Genomic DNA, 24408 nt, shown 5'->3' with positions numbered 1-24408 from the left:
GTATTCTTTTTTTAAGTACCTTTTTTGTGGATGTCCCAGTGTGGACACTTGATTTGCACTTTTCAGAGAGCTCATTAATATATTCAAATTATATATTGGTAGCATTTGTGACATAATAAATGTAATTGTGTAAAATAGGTACATATCGTAATATCGATCGCAGGCCCCTGAATCAAATCAAAATCGTACCTTGGCAGACTTTGAGGTATCGGCAAACATCGGATCGCTGGCTAAGAAAATAGATACAAGATCGTATCGTAACGAAACTGCCAATTTACACCCCTATTTCTAATACCAATTTGTAATTGTATAATTGGCCATTTTTCGGTTATTGGTCATTACATGAATAAAATGATTGGCTTATTGTGTCAGAATTAATTTTAATATTGGTCCTTCCCTACAATAATCAACATGTTGCTTGTTTCATCTCTTCATATTCAGACTGGTAAAATATATATATTTTTTTTTTTTTTATTGACGTGGCGCTGTGGATTCAGCGCTGCCACTGAATAGCAATGCAGGAAACACTTGCGAGTTCTATATTATTTCTTACCACTTTAGTAACTGGTGCACTCAGCCACATAAGGTTACACAGTCCTTGGCACTTTAGTGCAGTTAAACTTAAGGCTGAAATTGGTCATTAGCATGCAGCAGGAGCACGACAGGTATGGCAGCCACCCAAGAGGACAAAGAACAGCAGTGTCCTCCAACAGACCTCTTGAGTCCCAGCCTGCTATGGTCCACGATCCTGCATGTCTCATCCACAGAGAGGACAAACTACACTCCCTATTCCATTAACAATCACTGCCTGGCATTCTGCATTACCCCAAGACATACTAGGATGCATATAAACCCATTACATGTAGTACCAGTCAAAAGTTTGGACACACCCATTCATTCATATGTTATGTTCTACTTTCTATAACCATCATAAAAAAATAAAATAAAATAAAAAATATTACAAGAAAACTGCCAAATGCAGCGACCAGAAAATTTTAAACAATCTCACATTTCAGCTTCTTCAAAAGTACCCACTCTTTGCCTTGATAACAGCTTTGCACACACTGGGCATTTCCTCAACCAACTTCAAGAGATTTTTAAGGGGTTCCTATGTACACTAGGCATTTTTCAATTACAAATAAATAAATAAACAAACAAATTAATATATTCTTAATTAGTTTGGTATAGAAATTCATTCATATGCACAATTTATCTTTGTCCACAAAACTATTTCCAAGCACTTAAGCATGAGGCTTTAGATCAAAAGGTTTTTAAGGGGCCGTTTAAACAACAACATTCTCAACTAAAAACGGAAAACTTTTTATGCGTTTTGGCTGTTCGTTTACACGACAACGGCGTTTTGGGGCCTGAAAACGCAAACTTTTGAAAACGGGTTTCAAAGTGCATGTTTTTGAAAACAATGCCGTTATCGTCTCCGTGTAAACAAATAAAACGCAAATTTGTGAAAACGATGACGTATTACGTGTTATATAAAGAATGATGGATTGATAGGCATCAATTTGAGATGTATAATTATCAATATGAATACTGGTGTCTGTGCAAATAACAATAATCAACAATTTATTCATTTGGAGTGTTTTGTATGGAGTGTGAACATTGTACAATAGGCAGAACCTGCTATTTGAAAATCTTGAAATGAATGTATGATTCAGATGGGAAAAATATATTTGTATTTTAAATGTTATTTATTTATTTACTTAATTGTATTTGATGTACCTTTACCCTGCAATTCATTCACCCACCACTTATGTGTATAGCCTATAGACAGAGATGTGATGCCAAGTACATTATTCAATGATATGCTTAGAATATGAAAACATGAGGCAGTGAAAATGCATGTTAGATCCAGTGTACACAAGACCTCTCTCTCTGTCAGAAGATATCCATATATCAGAGTTCTGTCTGATATCCAAAACCAGTCAACATCAACAGCTTATGTTAACTTACTCTCCTAAACATGCATTCACTCAGGTGTGCCAAGACTTTTGACTGGTACTGCAGGCCTATATAAACCCAGAAAACTGGTCTGTGTGCAATACCTAGAAGTTGGTTTGGAAATGTCTGACCATAATCCAATAACCTGCAAAAACACAGACCAGAAGTCCGACGTAATGCCCAAAATGAAGTTTACAACATAGGAGGCAAGCTGATAACCTTGTATAGTTCCCTAGATACTAGTGGGCTGCTATTCTTTCAATAGTGTACATCTTTCTTTTTCTTTATGACGAAAAGCACATTTCAGATTTAAATACAGCTCTGTTGAGCAACCAAATCCAAAGCATTACTCTTAATTAGTCTTGCTTACACTAATTAAACTGCTGACTATCAGCATAAAGTCTGGTTCCCACTGCAGCTTATTCTGGCCAAGAATTACCCAGTTAGACAGGAAGAGACCATCTGACTGACATGAGAGTCAGGTAAATCTGAAATCAGACATCATCCTCTAAGTGTTGAATCAAATTTCAGAAAAACTGGTGTAAATGCTCACAGACAAATATAAGCAAAAGAAATCCCATCACGCACACAGTCCAAGGGGAGACAAAACAGTGTATGGATAACTCATCTATCTCAAGAGTCTGGCCACACTTTTTGCACTTTTCCAAATGAATGAACCAAAACCATTTAATCCACAAAACAACCAAACAGAAAAAACAACCAAATGAGAAAACATGGGCAAGGAGCAAGCCCCAGAAATCAGACTAAGTCTATATCAAATTAATGAAAAGAAGAAATGTATGTTCAAATGAAATGTTCTCAACATATTTAGCTAAAGCTCAGTTTTCCAAACAATATAACTCAGGCTGCACAATATATCGAATATTCATGATATAACTGCATTGATTTTTCTGATGATATAAAATTAAGCAATATTGTGAATAATCGCAATGATCTGAATGTGCTTAATGGCCACTTAAAAACATCAAGTCTACATCTAGAGATGCAAGGGTGCACCTTATGCAATTTAAGATTCTACATCGATTCTATTGGACCCCCTCTAGATTGTATAGGCTTGGTCTTAAAGACACACCCACCTGCTGGCAATGCCAATCAGAAGACGGGGACACAACTCATGTTTTTTGGTGGTGTGTTAAGATCCAAGAATTTTGGTTGAGGGTTCAGAGTTTTGTGTGAGACGTATTGGGCACTCAAATTTCATTTAGCCCCAGACTCTGTATTTTAGGCAATGGAGTGGTCATTAATATAGGGGATAAGTACAAAAAAAATTGGGTTCTAGCCAGTGTTATGATAGGTAGACAGATCATTCTTAGGGGATGGAAGTCGGCTGGAGGGCCATCATTTCAGGAGTGGTACACGGAGATGGGCAGGGTAGCGGCATTTGAGGAGATGGCATGTAGAAAGCTAGGAAACTGGGATTTGTACAACAGGAAATGGGGCAGCTATTTAGCCTTTTTGGAAGGCTCTCGGGGAGGGGCAGCGGAGTGAGTCTAGTGGCTCTGGATGTGTGTGTTGCAACCTTTTTGTTTTTGAAAGTATGCTTTCTATGTTCTTTTTTTATGTTTCTAAGTATTTTCTGCTGTTTTATTGCCAATTTTTGTGTCTTTGTCAGTCAGCTTTTGACCACTGGGGTGCTTGTTTGTCGGGTGGGTGGTGGGGGGTGGGGGGGTGGGTTAATGTTCGGGGAGAAAAGTTATGATTTCATGTGGTTTGATTCTGCATTTTCTGTTGTGTCTATTTGATTTGCTGCATGGAATCAATAAAAATTGTTAATAAAAAAAAAAGGCAATTTTTACTGAGAAAACTCAAAAATCATACTGCATCGTGTTGCCTTTTTTTCAAGTTTGCTCAACAATTCCTTTTTACAGTGTATTTTCAAAAGCCTTGTCTGCTTAGTTCACTGTGGATACCTCACCAGAAGCTCCCCTGTAGAACTGTTCACTAACTAGCAAAGGAAAATAGTTTTGAAAACATCTGGTTTTGATCAAAATTTAACATCATCACAAATGCAATAACTTTTCATTTATTGCAGGGAGTGAGACAGAACTACATCACTGTCTGCTTCCTGCCCCTTTGATCATAACCATGTTCAAGACACAAACGCTTCCTTGAACTGGAACGTACATAGTCTAAAACACACCTTGATTACATAGTAACTAGATAACGCATTGATTACACGACACCACACTCAACTGTTTTTGAGCTTGTAATGTCCAAAGCAATCCCAAAAATCACCACTTGACTGCGCAAATGCATCATGCAGGAGATGCAGTGGAATTTTCAGATTTATGAAACTTTTCACCACTGAATCTGGCTTTATGAACCTCCTAAATGTCCCACTAACAGTAATCCCTATCATACACAGGAATGCTTAAAGTGATAATTCACGAAGAAATCATCAATAAGTCATAATTTGCTCACCCTCAATTTATTTCAAACTCATATGACCCATGAATGAAACTAAGCTATGGGTTTGGAACAACATGAGGTTGAATAAATGCTGATAGAATGTGTATTTTTGGGTGATCAATCCCTTTAAGCACTCCTGATGGGGAGTTGAAGGACACATAAACTGAGCAGCCAGGATCATAAAAGAGGGTACAGGTCATCCGTGTAGCGTAGCCAAGGCAACATCTGTTTTCAACACATCAAAATACCTGCAGATTTCCACACTCCAACATTCCACACTCACCTCCTGGCCCAGAGTATTGTTAAGCAGCTGAAGCAGCCTGGCGTGGCTCTGGGTGGTGCACATGTTTAGATCTTCTCTCCGTCATTCTACACCCCGAGACTATTCATTATGAGGACTTCATATAGAGCGCAAAAACAGACCTGCATTCAGCATTCCATTCTGACAAACATTGTCGTAAAGACAAGGGTGTGAACGAGGACATGTAGGTGAGAAACAAGTCAATATGCAACAATTGGGCTTGTTTGGGCTCCTGTTTTTAGCGTTTTTAGAGCAGTTCACACGGGTTTGTGTGTTAAGGGTTGAGGTCTATTGTGTGTCTATAGCATTCAATTGTACGGACTGTCTTGCCTGGCAAGACTTCATGTCAAAGTAATTTAAAACCATATATAAGATTGAAATGGTGACAAAATTAAAGTTTTCGTATTGCAAATTGATAGTTGGCTGAACAAAAAATATAGTTCTCTCAACAAACGTTGTCGTAAAGACAAGGGTGTGAACGTGGACATGTAGGTGAGAAAGTCAACGAAAGAAGTATGACAAGTTTGTATGATACGTACAAATGAACACAAAAACACACTCTAAAGTGTACCGTTGTCCAAACTCCAAAGAATAAGAAAACTTGCAAAAACACTTTTTCAAAGTATTGGTCACATTTTTTTTTTACTTTTTTTTAAAAAGAGAAATTACTGGGTATCTGCACTTTTACTACAAGCATGTGCAAGACTTCTTTAAAAGAGTGGCTCAAAGTCCAATCACAGGTCATACCAGATTGAGCCAATCAAAACAAACCACGACCAGCGAGTTCAAAAATAGAAAGAATGAAAAAACTATAACCTCAATGCATACTATAAAGTTACAGCAAAATTAAATTGAATATTGGCACCATTTTACAGTTTTCAGATTACTGCATTGCAAAATGTTGTATTTCAGGGCATTTTAAATGCATCTTCCGTCAGCTACTGCATCCAGTATTTAACAGTTGCCAATTTAACAGGCTAGTAGGTGCATGGATAAATCTAATGCTCAGAAATGTGAATTTCCTTGCCACAGTATAGAAATACTATTCACAGCTGTATAATCAAAGCAAAGTTGATGTATTTAAGAGAATACAAGGAAATCCTTTCCTTTCATAATATCTCTACTGTTCTTAGTTTCTTCTCCACTTGCACAACTGGTTCGCAGTAATTAAAAAGCAGAAAAAAGCAGAAATTTTTCTTCAACAAAAGATGGTCAAGTCATTTTTATTTATATCGCGTTTTTCACAACACAGATTGATTCAAAGCAGCTTTACATAAAATTATCTTTTAACAGAATATGAAGCTGTAAGTCATCATTGTGTGGTTTGAAAACATTTTTTTTTTTTGTAATTTATGCCTTAAAAATACACTGGTGGCCAAAAGTTTGGAATAATGTACAGATGTTGCTGTTTCGGAAGGAAATTGGTACTTTAATTCACCAAAGTGGCATTCAACTGATCAGAAAGTATAGTCAGGACATTACTGATGTAATGGGGGGGGGGGGGCGCTGGATAGCTCAGCGAGTATTGACGCTGACTACCACCCCTGGAGTCGCATGTTCGAATCCAGGGTGTGCTGATTGACTCCAGCCAGGTCTCCTAAGCAACCAAATTGGCCCGGTTGCTAGGGAGGGTAGAGTCACATGGGGTAACCTTCTCGTGGTCGCGATTAGTGGTTCTCGCTCTCAATGGAGCGCGTGGTCAGTTGTGTGTGGATCGCGGAGAGTAGCATGAGCCTCCACATGCGGAGTCTCAGCGGTGTCATGCACAACGAGCCATGTGATAAGATGCATGGATTGACGGTCTCAGAAGCGGAGGCAACTGCAACTTGTCCTCTGCCACCCGGATCGAGGTGAGTAACCATGCCACCACGAGGACCTACTAAGTAGTGGGAATTGTGCATTCAATATTGGGAGAAAAGGGGATAAAAAAAAATAAAAAAAAGAATGTGAAATGTCAGAAAAATAGTATAGAGAATTATTTATTTCAGCTTTTATATATTTCATCACATTCATAGTGTGTCAGAAGTTTACATCCACTTAGTATTTGATAGCATTGCCTTTACATTTAAATTTAACTTGGGTCAAACGTTTTGGGTAGCCTTCCGAAAGCTTCTCACAATAAGTTGCTGGAATTTTGGCCCATTCCTCCAGACAGAACTGGTGTAACTGTGTCAGGTTTGTAGGCCTCCTCGCTCACATACGATTTTTCAGTTCTGCCCACAAATTCAGATTGAGGTGTTGACCACTCCAATACCTTGACTTTGTTGTCCTTAAGCCATTTTGCCACAACTTTGGAGGTATGCTTGGGGTCATTGTCCATTTGGAAGACCCATTTGTGACCGAACTTTAACTTCCTGGCTGATGTCTTGAAATGTTGCTTCAATATATCCACATCATTTTCCTTCGTCATGATGCCATCTATTTTGTGAAGTGCACCAGTCCCTCTTGCAGCAAAGCACCCCCACAACATGATGCTGCCACCCCCATGTGTCACGGTTGGGATGGTGTTCTTCGGCTTGCAAGCCTCACCCTTTTTCCTCCAAACATAACAATGGTTATTATGGCCAAACAGTTAAATTTTTGTTTCATCAGACCAGAGGACATTTCTCCAAAAAGTAAGATCTTAGTCCCCATGTGCACTTGCAAACTGTAGTCTGGCTTTTTTATGGTGGTTCTGGAGCAGTGGCTTCTTGCTTGCTGAGCAGCCTTTCAGGTAATGTCGATATAGGACTCGTTTTATTGTGGATATAGATACTTGTCTACCTGTTTCCTCCAGTATCTTCACAAGGTCCTTTGCTGTTGTTCTGGGATTGATCTGCACTTCTCGCACCAAAATACGTTCATCTCTATGAGAGAGAATGCATCTCCTTCCTGAGCGGTACGATGACTGCGTGGTTCCATTTTATTTTGCGGTTTATACTTGCGTACTATTATTTGTACAGATGAACGTGGTATCTTCAGCCATTTGGAAATTGCTCCCAAGGATGAACCAGACTTGTGGGGGTCCACAGTTTTTTTTTCTGAGGTCTTGTTTGATTTCTTTTGATTTTCCCATTATGTCAAGCAAAGAGGCACCGAGTTTGAAGGTATGTCTTAAAATACATCCACAGGTACACCTCCAATTGACTCCAATTAGCCTATAAGAAGCTAATTGGCTAATTGCCTAAAGGCTTGACATCATTTTCTGGAATTTTCCAAGCTGTTTAAAGGCTCAGTTAACTAAGTGTATGTAAACTTCTGACCCACTGGAACTGTGATGTAGTCAATTAAAAAGTGAAACAATCTGTCTGTAAACAATTGTACAGACAGACTGTTTCACTTTTAATTGACAATATCAAAATACCAACTCAGATAACCACTCTGTACAATTGTGGTGAGAAGAATAGCATCTCGGCACGAGGGGGAACCCCACACAATATTAGGCAGGTGGTTTTTAATGTTGTGTCTGATCGTTGTACATATACACTACTGGTCAAATGTTTTGAAACACTTGACTGAAATGTTTCTCATGATCTTAAAAATCTTTTGATCTGAAGGCCTATGCTTAAATGTTTGAAATTAGTTTTGTAGACAAAAATATAATTGTGCCACCATATTAATTTATTTCATTATAAAACTAAAATTTAATAAAATAAAAAAATAAAAAAACATTTTTGAAATTGATGAATTGGACCAAATAATAAAGAAAAGCAGCCAATAAGTGCCCAACATAGATGGGAACTGCTTCAGTACTGTTTAAAAAGCATCCCAGGGTGATACCTCAAGAAGTTGGTTGAGAAAATGTCAAGAGTACATCTTGAATGTTCTAGGCAAAGGGTGACTACTTTGAAGATGCCAAACTATATCACAGTTTTGATTTATTTTGGATTTTGTTTAGTCACAACATAATTCCCATAGTTCCATTTATGTTATTCCATAGTTTTGATGACTTTACTATTATTCTGAAATGTGAAGAAAAAAATTATAATAAAGAATGAGTGTTTCAAAACTTTTGACCGGTAGTGTACATATACACACATACACATACATATATATATATATATATATATATATATATACACACACACTACCATTCAAAAGTTTGGGGTCACTTAACTTAAAAACCTTTTGATCTGAAGGTGTATGCCTAAATGTTTTAAATTAGTTTTGTAGACAAAAATATAATTGTGCCATCATATTAATTTAATTACAAAACCAAAATGTTATTTAAAAAAAAAAAGTTGTTGCAAGACTTGGATGACTTGGAACAAATAATTAAGAAAAGCAGCCACTAAGTGCCCAGCATATTTCCATTTCTATTATTCAATAGTTTTGATGACTTTACTATTATGCTAAAATGTGAAAAATAAAATAAAATAAAGAATGAGTAAGTGACCCTAAACTTTTGAACGGTAGTGTATATATACAGTTGTGCTCAAAAGTTTGCATACCCTTGGAGAATTGGTAATATATGTACCATTTTGAAAGAAAACATGAGTGAGCAGGCCAAACACATTTCTTTTATTTCTTATGGGATTCATATTCAACTGTAGGTTATAACAGAATGGCACAATCATAAAACAAATCATGGCAACAAAGAAAAAAAAATGAAATGACCCCTGTTCAAAAGTCTGCATACCCTTAGTTCTTAATACTGTGTATTGCCCCCTTTAGCATCAATGACAGCATGCAGTCTTTTGTAATAGTTGTCTATGAGGCCCCAAATTCTTGCAGGTGGTATAGCTGCCCATTTGTCTTGGCAAAATGCCTCCAGGTCATGCAAAGTCTTTGGTCATCTTGCATGAACTGCACATTTGAGATCTCCCCAGAGTGGCTCAATGATATTAAGGTCAGGAGACTGTCATGGCCACTCCAGAACCTTCACCTTTTTCTGCTGTAATCACTGGAGGGTCAACTTGGCCTTGTGCTTTGGGTCATTGTCATGCTGGAAAGTCCAAGAGTGTCCCATGCGCAGCTTTCGTGCAGAAGATTGTAAACTGTCTGCCAGTATTTTCTGATAACATGCTGCATTCATCTTGCCATCAGTTTTCACAAGATTCCCCGTGCCTTTAGAGCTCACACACCCCCAAAACATCAGTGAGCCACCACCATGCTCCACAGTGGGGATGGTATTCTTTTCACTATAGGCCTTGTTGACCCCTCTCCAAACATAGCGCTTATGGTTGTGACCATAAAGCTCTATTTTGGTCTCGTCTCTCCAAATTACAGTGTGCCAGAAGCTGTGAGGCATGTCAAGGGCTTTTTTGTGGCATTGGCACAGTAAACGCTTCTTTCTGGCAACTCAACCATGCAGCTCATTTTTGTTCAAGTATCGTCGTATTGTGCTCCTTGAAACAACCACACCGTCTTTTTCCAGAGCAGCCTGTATTTCTCCTGAGGTTACCTGTGGGTTTTTCTTTGTATCCTGAACTTTCTGGCAGTTGTGGCTGAAATCTTTCTTGGTCTACCTGACCTTGGTTTGGTATCAAGAGATCCCCGAATTTTCCACTTCTTAATAAGTGATTGAACAGTACTGACTGACATTTTCAAGGCTTTGGATATCTTTTTATATCCTTTTCCATCTTTATAAAGTTCCATTACCTTGTTACGCAGGTCTTTTGACATGTAGGGCTTTACTGGTTTTTTAGATCAGTGTTACTATCAGAAATAATTAATAATTATTTCTTTAGTTATTAATTCATATTTAAATTAATTAATTTAATCTAACTCATTAAAATCTCATATGGGGCTCCAGTAAATGTAGTGTGCTACGTTTAGGAGCGGGTTTGGTTATTAGCAATAATGAATAATTATCAAAGATAATTATTAATTATTAAAATCAGTAGAACATTGATGAGAATCAATGTTAGCTTTTTTTAATCCTTTAAATCAACAATTATCAAAGATAATCGTTAATGGTTAACATCGATGAAACGTTAATTAAAATTAACACTAGCTTACTGATCATTCAAATTCAACAATCAAAGATAATTATCAATTATCAAAAATCAATAGAATATTAATAAGGATTAACATTGGCAGGGCACCACCCTGGAATCAGGGACTAATAACCAGACAGTAAAACAGTCTCAATATTAGATTGTTTCCTTAGGAAAATCGACATCCGAAGAATATCGATTTTCGGGAAAAACAATGAATGAAGGTTTGAATCCGAGCACTGACATCCCGTCAGCATACAGGCGTATGCAAAACAAACCAAAACACTTCTCTTTGTAATATAAACAAAGTTTATTTACGCTGTAATATCAATTAATAATTAATGCAATGCAGTCAATAAACTTCCGACTTACAACTACAAACTAAACAGTGATATGATTAGGTATGGAAATCAAAATAATCCTATAACACATGAGGGTGTGTGTGTTTGTGAGGGGTCGCGTGTGCGTGTGTGTGTGTGTGTGTGTGTGTGGTTAGTACGAGAGAGAGAGAGAATAAAGTGACGGCCCTAAAGTCGATTTCGCGATTGTGGGAGAGAAAGCAGATGTTAGTTTATCGCTCAGAGACGTGGTGGACGGCTCGTAAACAGTCCCGCGTTCTTTGACTCTTTAATGGATAAACTCAGTTGCCGGTCTCACCCGCGATGGCGAAAATGCACAACAGTCCAATTTGGTTGGACAGCAAATCTCATTAGTGATAATTAATACCCTGAGTATTAATAATGAGCGGACATGGCGCTCCGTAAACTGTACAAGTAAAAACCTTGAAACACAAGAATAACACACTATAATATTCTATCTCTGCCCAGACGTAAACCTCTTACTTGAATCGCATGAGGATGCAGAATGTGTGTTCCTCCGTCCTTTAACTCCGACCCAGTTCCTTGAGGCTCGTGTGATGACGGAAGGCCGTTTCCTCGCTCTGTTGGCGGGCATGGCTGTTGATTCTCGGCGGGCTGGCGGAGAACTCAGAAATGTCGACTTGATTGAAGATGGAAGAGAAATCTTTAATCTCTTCACTTCTGCAGGCAAACGGATGAAGATGCGGATTGCTCGGCGGTCTCCTTCGGATCCGTTAGAGTGTTCGGTTGAACACAGAGTAATCTCAACTCGTCCAGCGAGATGGAGATTGTATGGCCACAGTTTCAAGTCGGACGTTACTTCCTTGTGCCACGAGGTTGCACCTGAGAGCAGCGATGAACTACGTCTATACTCGGCGAACAAAGTTGCTGGAAGCAAATCCGGGAAGCATTTCAGAGGTATTTCTACTCCTGATGATGTCATGGTTTGAGGGACGTTCTGTTGTGTGCCTCATCTAATAGGAGTTGAGAGTTCGATCATTTAGTGAGCAAGGCTTCATGGGATTTGTAGTCTGTTTTGGACTCCCTTTGTTTGATTTTGGCATGATTTTTATCAGTATAATTTATGACCTGGTATGTGGGGGCCTGAGTTAGGTTTTACGACTGTGTTAGGCCTGCCTTTGTCTTCTATCTGAATACATGAGGCCCAACAGACAATTCTTTTCTGCTACCCATGGCTCAGTATCTAGCCTGCTCAGTGCATCCACATGAGAGCTAACAAACTCATTGACTATTTATACACAGACACTATTGCAATTTAAAAAGCCACAGGTGTGGGAAATTAACCATTTCCAAAAATTCCCATTTAAACCTGTGTGTTTCACCTTGTGTGTCTGTAACAAGGCCAAACATTCAAGGGTATGTAAACTTTTGATCAGGGCCATTTGGGTGATTTCTGTTATCATTATGATTTAAAAAGGAGCTAAACAACTATGTGCTAGTGTAGAGCCGAGGAGGGCGGGGCCGGGCTGGAATGAGACACACCCGGTCCCCAATCAGCCCGATGGGGCGCGCGAGGGATAAAGGCCGGGGACGACAGTTCGAGAGAGAGAGAATTGCAGGCAGCTGTACTGTGTGTTTTCAGTTGTGTGTTTTGGTTGTGTTTTTTGGTTAATAAATTGTTATTTAAGTTGTCAAGCCGGTTCTCGCCTCCTCCTTTCCACTAAACCCCCTTACAGATAATAAATGGCTTCATATGTTCACTATCCTTAAATAAAAGAGTTTTTTTGCATGATCAGTCATATTTTCAAAATCAATGCCAAAATTTCACAATTTCTGCCAGGGTATGCAAACTTTTGAGCACAACTGTATATATATACACACACACACACACACACACACACACACACACACACACACACACATATATATATAAATTATTTTTTATTATTTTGTCTTTTGACCCCCAGTGAGCAAGCCAAAGGCGACTGTGCCAAGAAACACAAGATGGTGATGCTCCACACAATTAACAAGCAGTGAAGAGGAGACTGTTTCCTGGAAATAACTAATGGCATCAACTCACTTGTGAACTAAGGCAGATTGCACAGATGAGAGGCTTGTGTCCTTGGCCACTGACACATCCACCACATTTAACCAGCCAACCCCTCTCACATCCTAAAGAGCAAATACAGCTTTTTTAAGCTTCTTTAATGGTTGCTTTAACCACCCATTACTGTATGCCAATAATCTTCTAAATGCATGTCAAAATGTCACGCCACTTGAGATCTCCAGTATTCTTCCTGTAGTGCCAAAAAATATTTATTGTTGCCATTACGCCAACTAGAGGAATAGTTCACCAAAATTTTTTTAAACTTTTTTCATCATTTACTCACCCTCATGTCATCTTCTGCAGAATACAAATGAAGATTTAAAAAAAAAAAAAAAAAAAAAAACTCAGCACTGTAGGTTCATACAATACAAGTTAATAGTGACAGAACTTTGAAGCTCCAAAAAGCACATAAAGTCAGAATAAAAGTAGTCCATATGACTCCAGTGGTTTAATCAATGTCTTCTCAAACGATATGATAGGTGTGGGTGAGGAACAGATCAATATTTAAGTCCATTTTTTACTATAAATGTCCACTTTCACCAGCTCTCCTAAACACTGTCCTCTCTCCCAAGAGTTCTTCTTCTTTTGTTTTTGTCGATTCACATTCTTTGTGCATATCACCACCTACTGTGTGGGAGGAGAATTTACTGTAAAAAAGATCTTAAAAATGTATCCATTTCTCACCCACACCTATCACATCGTTTCAATAGACATGGATTTAACCACTGGAGTCGTATGGATTACTTTTACGCTGCCTTCATAAGCTTTTTTGAGCTTCAAAGTTTTGGTCACCATTCACTTGCATTGAATGGACCTCCAGAGCTGAGACATTCTTCTAAAAATCTTTGCTTGTGTTCTGCCGAAGAAAGAAAGTCATATACATCTGGGATGGCATGAGGGTGAGTAAATGATGATTGCATTTTTATTTTTGGGTGAAATATTCCTTTAATGTTACCCAATTAAAACTAACCTACTATCACAAACCTACAGCAGTGTCTTCATTGTTACACTCAATTCAACCTAATAACGTAATAATGGAATATTGGCTTCACCTTTCATTCACACAGATCATTACAAATGAGCCACATCCTCTGATTTAGCCTGGAGGAAAATTTCATTTTTTGTGCATGAGTGATACACAAGCCTATTCTTGGAACTGTTTAAGTCGTGACTTAGTCTTGATTAGTTAATCAGGAGAAAAAATACATGATAAATGTCACTGTAGAGACTTGACAGCCTGACAGCCAGACAGATAGACAGACAGACAGATAAGATAGATTACCATTATAGTAGGCCTACAGTGATTACAGTTAATAGTAACACAAATATGTTTCTGAAATATGTTGTTTTTAGTACATTATTTTTAGTTCAGCATGTACTGGAGTTGTACTGTCATGGCTATAATCATTTAGAAAAGTGTGTTTAAACCATAACACAACAATCTGCATTATATCTGCTTTATCACAAAACTTGCAGATATCTGCTACAACACGACAAACACCTCTACTGGGCATTTATTTATTTTCAGACAGTGTAAAAATGCAGTATGCTTGTCAGCTGCACAGTAAAAATGTAATAAATTACAAGTGTTACAATGTAACAAATGACAACAACCGCGCTCGCGCGACGTTCTGTTTCTTTTGATACATTGTTACGTAATAGAATAACATCGCGATTGTGGATCTTGTTTATGACTGAATAGCTCGTGCTCTAGTTCAGATGAACAGACTCAGTGTTGTACCGGAGTTCAACCTTTATCTCTCTATACATACTGCTGAGATATGACACGGGCGAACATAAAAACATTAAAACCCATCCCGTCTGGCTATTCCCACGGGCTACGGTCGCCTGCCTTCCCTAAGAAATGGCGTTAGTTTGCACTAAAGCCAGGAACTCGGACTGAATCAGACAAACTCTTGGTGTTTGTTAAAGCCAAAGCGGCTGTCCAGGGTGCGAAACTGCCAATGTGCAAAAGGTGTTAACCTGTATAAATGAAGGATACAATATATCTTGTGTTATCCTGTGGGTAAGATGTCATAATGTGCTATCCTGCGGGTAAGATCGTTGCCTGTCGATGGGTGTCAAGATCATGAGAAATAATATGACAGAAAATATCCCATCACAATCAGTCGATTTAAATGTTTTTCTACTTTACCTGATACTTGTCTTTTCGTCCAGCGCGCGCCGTCACGCTGCGTTTTATTTCAGAAACCGTCTTCCACTTTTTCACTTTTGCGGATCTATTTTTCCCTCCTTTTCATGAAAAGTGCAAATTTTCCTGTTTCAACTCTCTTTCCTCCATATTTGCAGCTTCTCCACCAACAACATTAATGACGTGCTCTCGACGGTCACGTGACCACGGCTGTGGTGGGTTCTAAAAATAGCCGACGCGACTCAGCAGAGCGCGACACGACAGATTACAACCCGCAGAGAGCGGCTTACGGGACACAAAGATTCCGGTGTGAAGACGGCTCTAAATTGTGGTGCTTTGTTCCGAGCGTCTTGGGTTGTTAAAAATCTTATATTTCGAGCCGGAACTGAACATGCTTTAAGGAGAAGGGCGCCCCCTTTCAGTAGGTTGTAGAATAAAGTAATGCGGGGGGAGAATGTTGTGGGCGAGATGATGTGTTTGTGTGTGCCTTTCATTTACAACGCTTACTTCATTAAAGGTGCTGTTGCAATACCACGCATAAAATGGCCCTACCTGACAGATTTGATTGAAATTGGTTTCCTGAGAAATCACAACTCTCTCAGTGACAGCCCTAGGCTCTAAAAACATTTTAAAAAATAAATAAAAAACATTCAAGGTAGCGGCCCGCGCCTTTTTAGCCTACTAGAAACCTTCTCTGCCTGTCGATTCGGGATGCTGACATCATGAGTTTTGGAAAGAAGTGGTCAGTGGTTCTCAATTAGTTCTGCTTCAGGAGCAGTAGCACCCAGATTTACATCAAGTGGTAACCCAACAAAATAGTTTATCACACAAAGTGAACAAAAATGTGGTTAAAGGGATAGTTCACCCAAAAATTAAAATGTACTCACCCTCATGCCATCCCAGATGTATATGACTTTCTTTCATCTGCTGAACACAAATGAAGATTTTTTGAAAAATATCTCAGCTCTGTAAGTCCATTCAGTGCAAGTGACCACATATGACTTTCAGATGTAAAAGTGAAAGTGGAGATTTAGAGTAAAAAAGGACTTACATTTTGATCTGTTTCTCACCCATCACGTGATCCCAGCATGGCAGCCTCCATGAGGGGACCCTCTCCATGTAGAATAAAACAGTTTTTTAAGGTAACTGATATGACTGGAGTCTTCGTCTTAAGTATAAAATAATGACCACCCACATAAGTTTCAAAAGTGCTGTTCGTTCCTTTAAGAGTAAAACTTTATTAATGAGGATAAAAATACTGAGTGCACCTTTAAATAGGGGTTCAGTTCCAGAGCGAAAACACAAACAAGGTTCAAACTGTCCGCAAAAATCTTTTGTGCAGTGAATTATTGGCTGCCGAGAGCATGAAACCATAGATATTCAAGAGACATTTAAAAACAAATATTTTATAACCATTTAAAGTCATAAACTGTCTAAAAAACAAAATAAAAAAGACCAAGTAAACTTGGATAGTTAATTTCCCTATTCAGCCTAAGTCATGTTAATAATTTTGCATATTGTTGGGGATAGTTCACTCAGAAATGAAATTTCTCTCATCATTTACTCCCAGATATGTATGACTTTCTTTCTTAAGCAGAACAAAAAACAAAGATTTTTAGAAAAATATCTCAGCTCTGTAGTTCCATTCAATGCAAGTGAATGGTGACCAAAATGTTGAAGCTCAAAAAAAGCTCATGAAGACAGCATAAATGTAATCCATACGACTCCATGTCTATTGAAGTGATGTGATTGGACTTTCAGATGTAAAAGTGAAAGTGGATATTTAGAGTAAAAAAAGGACTTACATTGTGATCTGTTTCTCACCCACACCTATTACTGTATATTGCCTCTGAAGATATGGATTTAAACACTGGAGTCGTATGGATTACTTCTATGTTTCCTTTATGTGATTTTTGGAGCTATAAAGGTCCAATCACCATTCAAGTGCATTGTATGGACCTACAGAGCTAAGATATTCTTCTAAAAATCTTAATTTGTGTTTATAGGCCTATTTATATTGTTCTCCGAAATATGTACGATTAATTTGTTAGTTGCGTTTTATTATTTGCATTTAGCATTCATTTCCATGCTGTCTTTGACCCATTTTTAGGTTGCGACCCATCAGTTGAGAACCACTGTGTGGGTGGTCTGGCGGAAACAAAACAACCGAAATCGTTCACAGCACCTTTAACTTATCTCAGTGAGACTTGGTTGTCAAGCTTTCCAAATATGGTGATTCCTCTAAAACTGAGTAGTCCTCCTGTCTGAATGCAGCTTATGCATTATGAATAGACAGTAGGGAATCTTCACGTGGGTTGTGCATCCTGCTAGGGCTTAACATCTTGACCTCACACCCACCTGTATTGTGTTTATATTTCATTCATTCAAATGATACATCACTCTCAGATGAGCTTTTGCATTGGTAATGCTTTTGACATTTTGAAGAATTGTTTCAGGTGACGAAGGATGGCTTTTTTTTTGTGGGCGGTTCTCTTCAAGTGGTTCGGTATTTTGTTCTCCAGTGCACAATTACTCTACATATCAGATCTCTGAGTCTCATAAATGCAGCCTCTCTTGTTCTCTCATACCACACACACACACACACACACACACACACACACACAATCCATAGTGGATGTTTACTCTTCTCTGCACACTCATCAGGTTGCCATGGATGCATCTGGCTGCCTGCTTGCATGCCTCATTCTAGTCCACAGGTCACTGCAGAGTCATGCTTAAACATAAACATGCACGCTTCTGCATGTCTGCATAAGTACATACATTCCGTATATGTTCAAACTGGTCTGTCCATCAAGAGTGAAACAGTGCATCAAATTAGATTGGAAAGTCCAGGCAAAGGTGGAAACAGATCGTTCTCTCTACGTCTCTCTTCCCAGCGCACTGCAGATAGTTCTCTCTTCCCAGCGCACAGCAGATAGTTTGCTCTTTTACGTCAAAGGCTCATTCATGTGAAGGTTGTGTGGAGTGATCAATGGGCACATGTTGACAGATAAGAAAAGCAGCTAAAAATAAATCTTCCAAACCAAAACTCTCCACCAGCTCAGAGCCACAGGGACAAACACATGCATTTTTGTTCTCTTCTTAGTACATCAGAGAGGAAACAGGATGAGAGGCAGAAGAGGACAAAAAAAAAAAAAAAAAAAAAGATTCAGGAAATGTCATCAAAATCACCAACCCTCTTTGTTAATCCATTCTTTGGGCAGCAACAGGTATGATACACTGCAGGTGTGTAAATAGTTGGCACATAACGTGTCCATGGGCTTTTTGTTTATCAACATCAAGAGTTTAGGTTAAAACTGACATGAATGGATAAAAGAAAGGGTATAATTTACCATAGGTCCTGTAAATGGTCACAATTTCTATTATGATTTTCACCATTTGTAATAGCATTTTTGCTCATTGTATATGGTCCTGTGGTGTGACAAATGCATTTTTAAATGTACAAATATTCCATGTAGTCTCTCAATTAATGTGAGATCATAAAAGCTGGATGCATAGTAATTATAAATTAATTAATTATATAAAAAAACTTGTTTAGAAAAGTTTTTTGTAAAAGCCATGATTGACTGTGTATGCGACTGCGACTGTGATGAGTGTGACTACATTCTTTTCACTTAAAAAAGTGGAATATTGGTTTTTAAATTCCAGTGGTTTTATAGTGAAATCATATAATAACATTGAATGGGACACAGGGGCTTTCAAATCTAGACACAGACACTTCCAAATCTTGTGTGAATTCCTATGGGATTCCTTGATTCAGAGCCTCGTAATGGGGTTAATAGAGCAGAGCAGTATATTGGGTAATGTTAATGTTACTGCCATAGAGCGTGAAGCTCTTTAAATACTAACAATAGGATTCACGATAACTAGCTATGACCAGTAACAGCATCTTTAACCCTCCTAGGCTGTTTAATAAAGGTGGACACCTTGTTCATTTTTGACCGGAACAGAACATATGTTGCTTTATTTTTTAAAGAATTTATAACAATTCTTCTTCCCTGAAGTAATAACAATAAAATTATGCATGTCTTTTGTAATTTTATGCTACTTAGATCTTATTTACCTGTACATTTCTAAATTACACTATTAATTTGCATATGCAAATAAGCAAATATATGTTAACTTCACTTCAGTAAAAACCTACACTTCTATAACTTGAATAAGATATAAGAATGTGCCATGCATCTGGTGGAAAAAAAGAACAATTACATGACTTGAAAATAATGTCATGACAATAATAACCAGAGACTGTGTGGCCTGATTGCCTGTTATAACTCAATTTTTGATTTTCCAATTTTAGATTAAGGTTAGATTATCATGGGGGCCTGGTTGGCCCGGTTGCAAGGGAGGGTAGAGTCACCTCCTCGTGGTCGCTATAATGTGGTTCAGTGAGGAACGTGGTGTGTTGTGCGTGGATGCTGCGGAGAATAGCGTGAAGCCTCCACAGGGCTATGTCTCCGTGGTAACGCGCTCAACAAGCTACGTGATAAGATACGTGGATTGACGGTCTCAGACACGGAGGCAGCTGAGATTCGTCCTCCGCCACCTGCATTGAGGCGAGTCACTACGCCACCACGAGGATTTAGAGCACATTAGGAATTGGGAATTCCAAATTGGGGAGGAAAAAAAAAAGATTAGATTATCACAAGTTATGTATTTGGATATATATTTAGACACATTTTGAATCTTTTTCATTTTTTTTATTTTAGCATTTTTATAAATTGTTTTGGAGTGTAGGTTTTTGCAATAATATGACATTACTGTATGTTTACTGTCAATCCTGACCATGTCCAAAACCATTGTTTTTTTTTTGTTTTTTTACAATAATTTATTTGAAATATGAAAATTAAATAACTCATTAATGTAAATTAGTTTCAATTACAAAAAGATGCAGTGGGTTGTCTGGAAGGTGCAGCTCCCTCACTTAAGCATATACATGCGTGTGTGGTTGTGTGTGCATGTTTTTCACTATGAGTGTATTATGGTCTCACCCCCTCATTTCTGTGTGTGTGTGTTCTGTGTTGTGGCTGATTTATTGATTTTATTTGACAATTTTCCAAAAATTGCTCTGTGTTATAGTCTCACCAATTCATTTGTGTGTGTGTGTGTGTGTACATGTTTATGCTACATTGTGGGGACCAAATGTCCACACAAGAATAGTCAAACCTGAAATCACCTACACTGTGGGGCCCAGCCAGCAGTCCCCACGAGGGAAATGGCTTATTAAACACACTAAACGATTTTTTTTTTATTTACTTTTTTATGTAAAAATGCAAAAAGTTTTCTGTGACGGTTAGGATTAGGGGTAGGGTTAGGGGATAGAAATTATTGTTAGATCTGTATAAAATCCATAAAATGCATGGAAGTCTGTGGAGTGTCCCCACAATTATATAAAAACAAGTTTGTGTGTGTGTATGTTTTGCACTCTGGATATTTTATAGTACTACCTCTTCATTTTTTTATGTGTGTTTATGTTTGGCATTGTGGCGGATTTATTAATTTTATTCGACAAATTAAAAAAATGCTCTTTTTTCAGGGTCTCTCCCATTCATTTCCTATGGTCGGTCAATTTTTATGGTGAACAGCAAAGGTGTCGCTTTTTTACGAGCACTTAGACTCATCGAATCAAGTACAGTTTTTTTTTTTTTTTATGTGCAGCTTGCAATTCTAGGAAATGTCACAAAGTCTTGTACTACTCAGATCGAAGAAACCATTTTTATAAAAAAAAATAAAAAAAATAAATAAAACTGAAATTGGTAAAAAATGACCAGACAGCACAGGAGGGTTAATATCTGGACATAGAATGACAGCAGTTTGAGTGGCACCTTTTGGCACTGAATGATAAAACAATATTTAAAATTATTCTATAGACAACAATTGACAAATAAAAATGCAATACACTTTGATTTTCCATTATGAAGAGATATATTTTCAATTTTATTATGCTTTTATTCATTTTGTCTAAATATTGCATTTTCAAATAATAATATTTAATTTAGTTTGTTTGTCAAATTGTTAACTTGATCTGTTGCTTTCTTTCTATTTATACACCAGTTTGTACATTTATTGAAAGATTGGTTTAATTGGCAAAGAATTGGCCTTAAAGTAGGATAATTTCACTACTATGAAATATTATATGGAAATTAGGTTTAAATTGCCTAAAATTTGCCAAACCAAATCTGCAGAAGAGTGCTTAGATCCAGGCTTACGTCTCCATGGAGAGCCATCTCCAGACCTAGCAGTTATGACTCACCATTAGCGCATTAAATAAAAACATGAAAACCTCCGCGGTCAGTTCTCCCAGAAGCAACTCTGATGTTTTTCTCTGATTATAGTCATTCTTTGTTTAAGTGTCTTTCACTAATATGAGGCCACTCATTTCGAGCCGTTTTGTTTTGTTCCTAAATTTTATTGTATTATTTGCATAACCTATATAAAAAATATTTACATTCACACGTTTGTTTGTTTTCTGTCATAGGGATTTTCCATTGACTTGTTTTTATACTGAAATAATTATATTTTCTGTCCCAATTTTTATGAACCATTATACAAACATCTTTCTAGTTTTCCATTTTCATTTAAACATTATTTAGTATGTTTATTGAGCAGTTGGCTGGTCCCCAAAATATCCCCATAATGTGATACTATACCGAAACCTAATTATTTCAGGGGTTAAATTAACACACACACATATATATATATATATATATATAGCCCCTGAAATAGTTACGTTTAGGTATAGTAATAATAGTATAGGTTAAAACCTGAAATCACATTGTGGGGATATTGCATATACTGTATATATAGTCATATAGGCAGTTATATTTTATATACAGTAATTTTATATATAGTTATATATTTTAGACACATTAGCATCATGAAATTATGCATTGCATAATGGCACTGAAGTACACCATAAGTCATACTGTACTACTAAACTAAACTAAAGGAATTAAAACAAGAAGTCGTAATTGGGACAGTTATGTCTGTTTTCCATTTGCTCTTTTGCATTTAATTTTTTAGCTGTTTTCCTGTTTGTAGTCTTCTCTCTCTCTCTCTCTCTCTCTCTCTCTCTCTCTCTCTCTTCTTCACTGTCTGTGTTGTGCTCTTGGCTGGTGTTGAAGACCGACAGGCAGCAGCAGCACAGAGAGATGGCTGTTGTCATGGTGACATGACATGTTGCCATACTGCAGGATAGCAGTTAGCAGCATGCTCTGGAAGCAAATCAAAACACTGCATTATCCTGTGCTGTGTCCAACTCAAGGTCCCTAACACTAACCACTCTCTCTCTTTCTCTCTCTCTCTCTCTCTCTCTCTCTCTCTCAAGCACAGATTTTCCCATGTGACCTTGCTCTGTGTGAGTGGACCTACCGGGAGCATGATATATCCATTCACATTCATTTAGACAGGCTGTGGTCCTAAGGGTCAAGATATGACAGAAATCTATGTAGATAGATTTCTTTATGCTGGTTTACTGTAGCTGGTTGCCAAGTCTTGTCATAGCTGGCCAAGCTGGTTTTAGAAGGGCTTCTAACATTTTTTAGCTGGTTAGGCCTGGCAAAGCTTTTAATCAGCTGGTTTAGGTGGGAGGCTAGATGGTATTCCAGCCTGACCATGTCTAAATATACTATATATCCAAAGCACAGCTTGTGATAACATTTTTAATTACTACACAGTAGGTGGCTGTATACAACACTGCAGCCATCTACTGGCTATTAGTGTCATAACATGATTTTCAAGTCATGTTTTTCTTTTTTCACCAGATGGCAGCAATTTGCCCCAAATACATGACACATTCTCATATTTTCTTCATGTTTCAACTTATACTGCAGTGAAGTTACAGAAATTTGCTTTTTTGCATATGCAAATGAATGGTGAAATCAAGAAAATTATATGTAAATAATTTCTAAAAAACATTAAATCCCAAAAGAAGTGCATCATTTTATTGTTTTTACTTCAGGGAACAAATTTTTATAATTTCTTTGAAAAAAATAAAAAAATAAAATAGGTGCACCTGTACTGTGTCCAGTCAAAAATGACCGCGAACAGTAAAGTATCTGGCTCTTCTTCAACAGAATATGAGGGTTAAGGTAGTTGAGCTGGTCGGTCAGCTGGTCTAGCAGCCTGACTAACTGACAGGGGCCCCAAACCCCTCTAAAAGCATAAAAACAGGCCAGCCTGACCAGGGTTGGTTAACCCTGTTTTAGCTGGTCTTCCAGCCTTGTCAAGCTGGTGGTTAGCTGGTGAGCCAGCTGATCTCCCAGGGTGACCAACTAACAAGTGCCCAAAACCACTAGCTATCCACCTTATGATGGTTTAAAGTTTTTTTGTTTGTTGGTTTGTTTGTTTGTTTTTGCATGGAAAGGGCATATGTTTCTAATGCTACAGTTAAATCTTTGAGATACAAATTCAAACTAAAGCTTTTTCTGGTTTTCCTCACCTGACAGGGAGCTCACGGTGGAGGGAGTTGCTCAAGTTGACGAAAAAAGGGGGGAAAGTGAGTGAGAGAGAGAGAGAGAGAGAGAGAGAGAGAGAGAGAGAGAGAGAGAGAGAGAGAGAGAGAGAGAGAGAGAGAGTTATTTGCAAGCAAAGAACTGCACAGTGAATCAATCGTGAGTCATTGCTTTGTGAAGTCATACTCAAAATGTCATCTTCCATCATTTACTCCCACCCCCAGCGAGAGTGAGGGAGGAACCGTGTTATTGATGAAGGGCAGTATTATTGCGCTGAAGATAATGTGAGTGTCACACATGCATACACATTGTGTCAGCACAGGTTCTAATATATTGTGGCCAATAAAGATGACGGCAGGCAGTGCTTGGGCAGCACAACATGAAAAATTGGAGGAAATATAGCAGATGAATTGCAGCCATAGGCTATATCCACTGCTCATTGTGTCCCTCTTGTGGTGAATATTTGAAGCAATCTAAACGGTAAATGTAATATAGGACATATAGTGTGGACCAGTGGTGTAGTAGTGTCTGAATAGGTGGGCATACTGTGAATTTATGAATGTATTACTTTATTATTATTATTATTCTTTGTAACACCTGGTATTACCATGTTTTTTTTTCTTGTACATGTATATTGGTGTATACCATGGAGTACCAGTTAAGTACAATGGTATATGAATATTAAAATCATTGATTATGGTATATATCAAAGTACCATGGTTTACTGCCCAATACCATCACTAAACAAAA

The 24408-nt window shown here is 37.9% G+C and overlaps 1 protein-coding gene across 2 annotated transcripts in view; it reads right to left on the bottom strand.

The window, feature by feature from the left end:
* The window catches only part of LOC127450871 (histone deacetylase 5-like), a 144239-nt gene extending 128786 nt beyond the window's left edge, over positions 1 to 15453 (bottom strand). For both annotated transcript variants that reach the window (XM_051715311.1, XM_051715313.1), the window contains exon 1: positions 15188 to 15453. The gene's annotated coding sequence lies outside the window, so the exon portion shown is untranslated. The remainder of the gene's footprint in view (positions 1 to 15187) is intronic.
* Between the last annotated feature and the right edge of the window lie 8955 nt (positions 15454 to 24408).

The sequence above is a fragment of the Myxocyprinus asiaticus genome, chromosome 13, assembly GCF_019703515.2.
Source record: "Myxocyprinus asiaticus isolate MX2 ecotype Aquarium Trade chromosome 13, UBuf_Myxa_2, whole genome shotgun sequence".
NCBI lineage: Eukaryota > Metazoa > Chordata > Actinopteri > Cypriniformes > Catostomidae > Myxocyprinus > Myxocyprinus asiaticus.
This window is presented reverse-complemented; position numbering and strand designations above follow the sequence as displayed.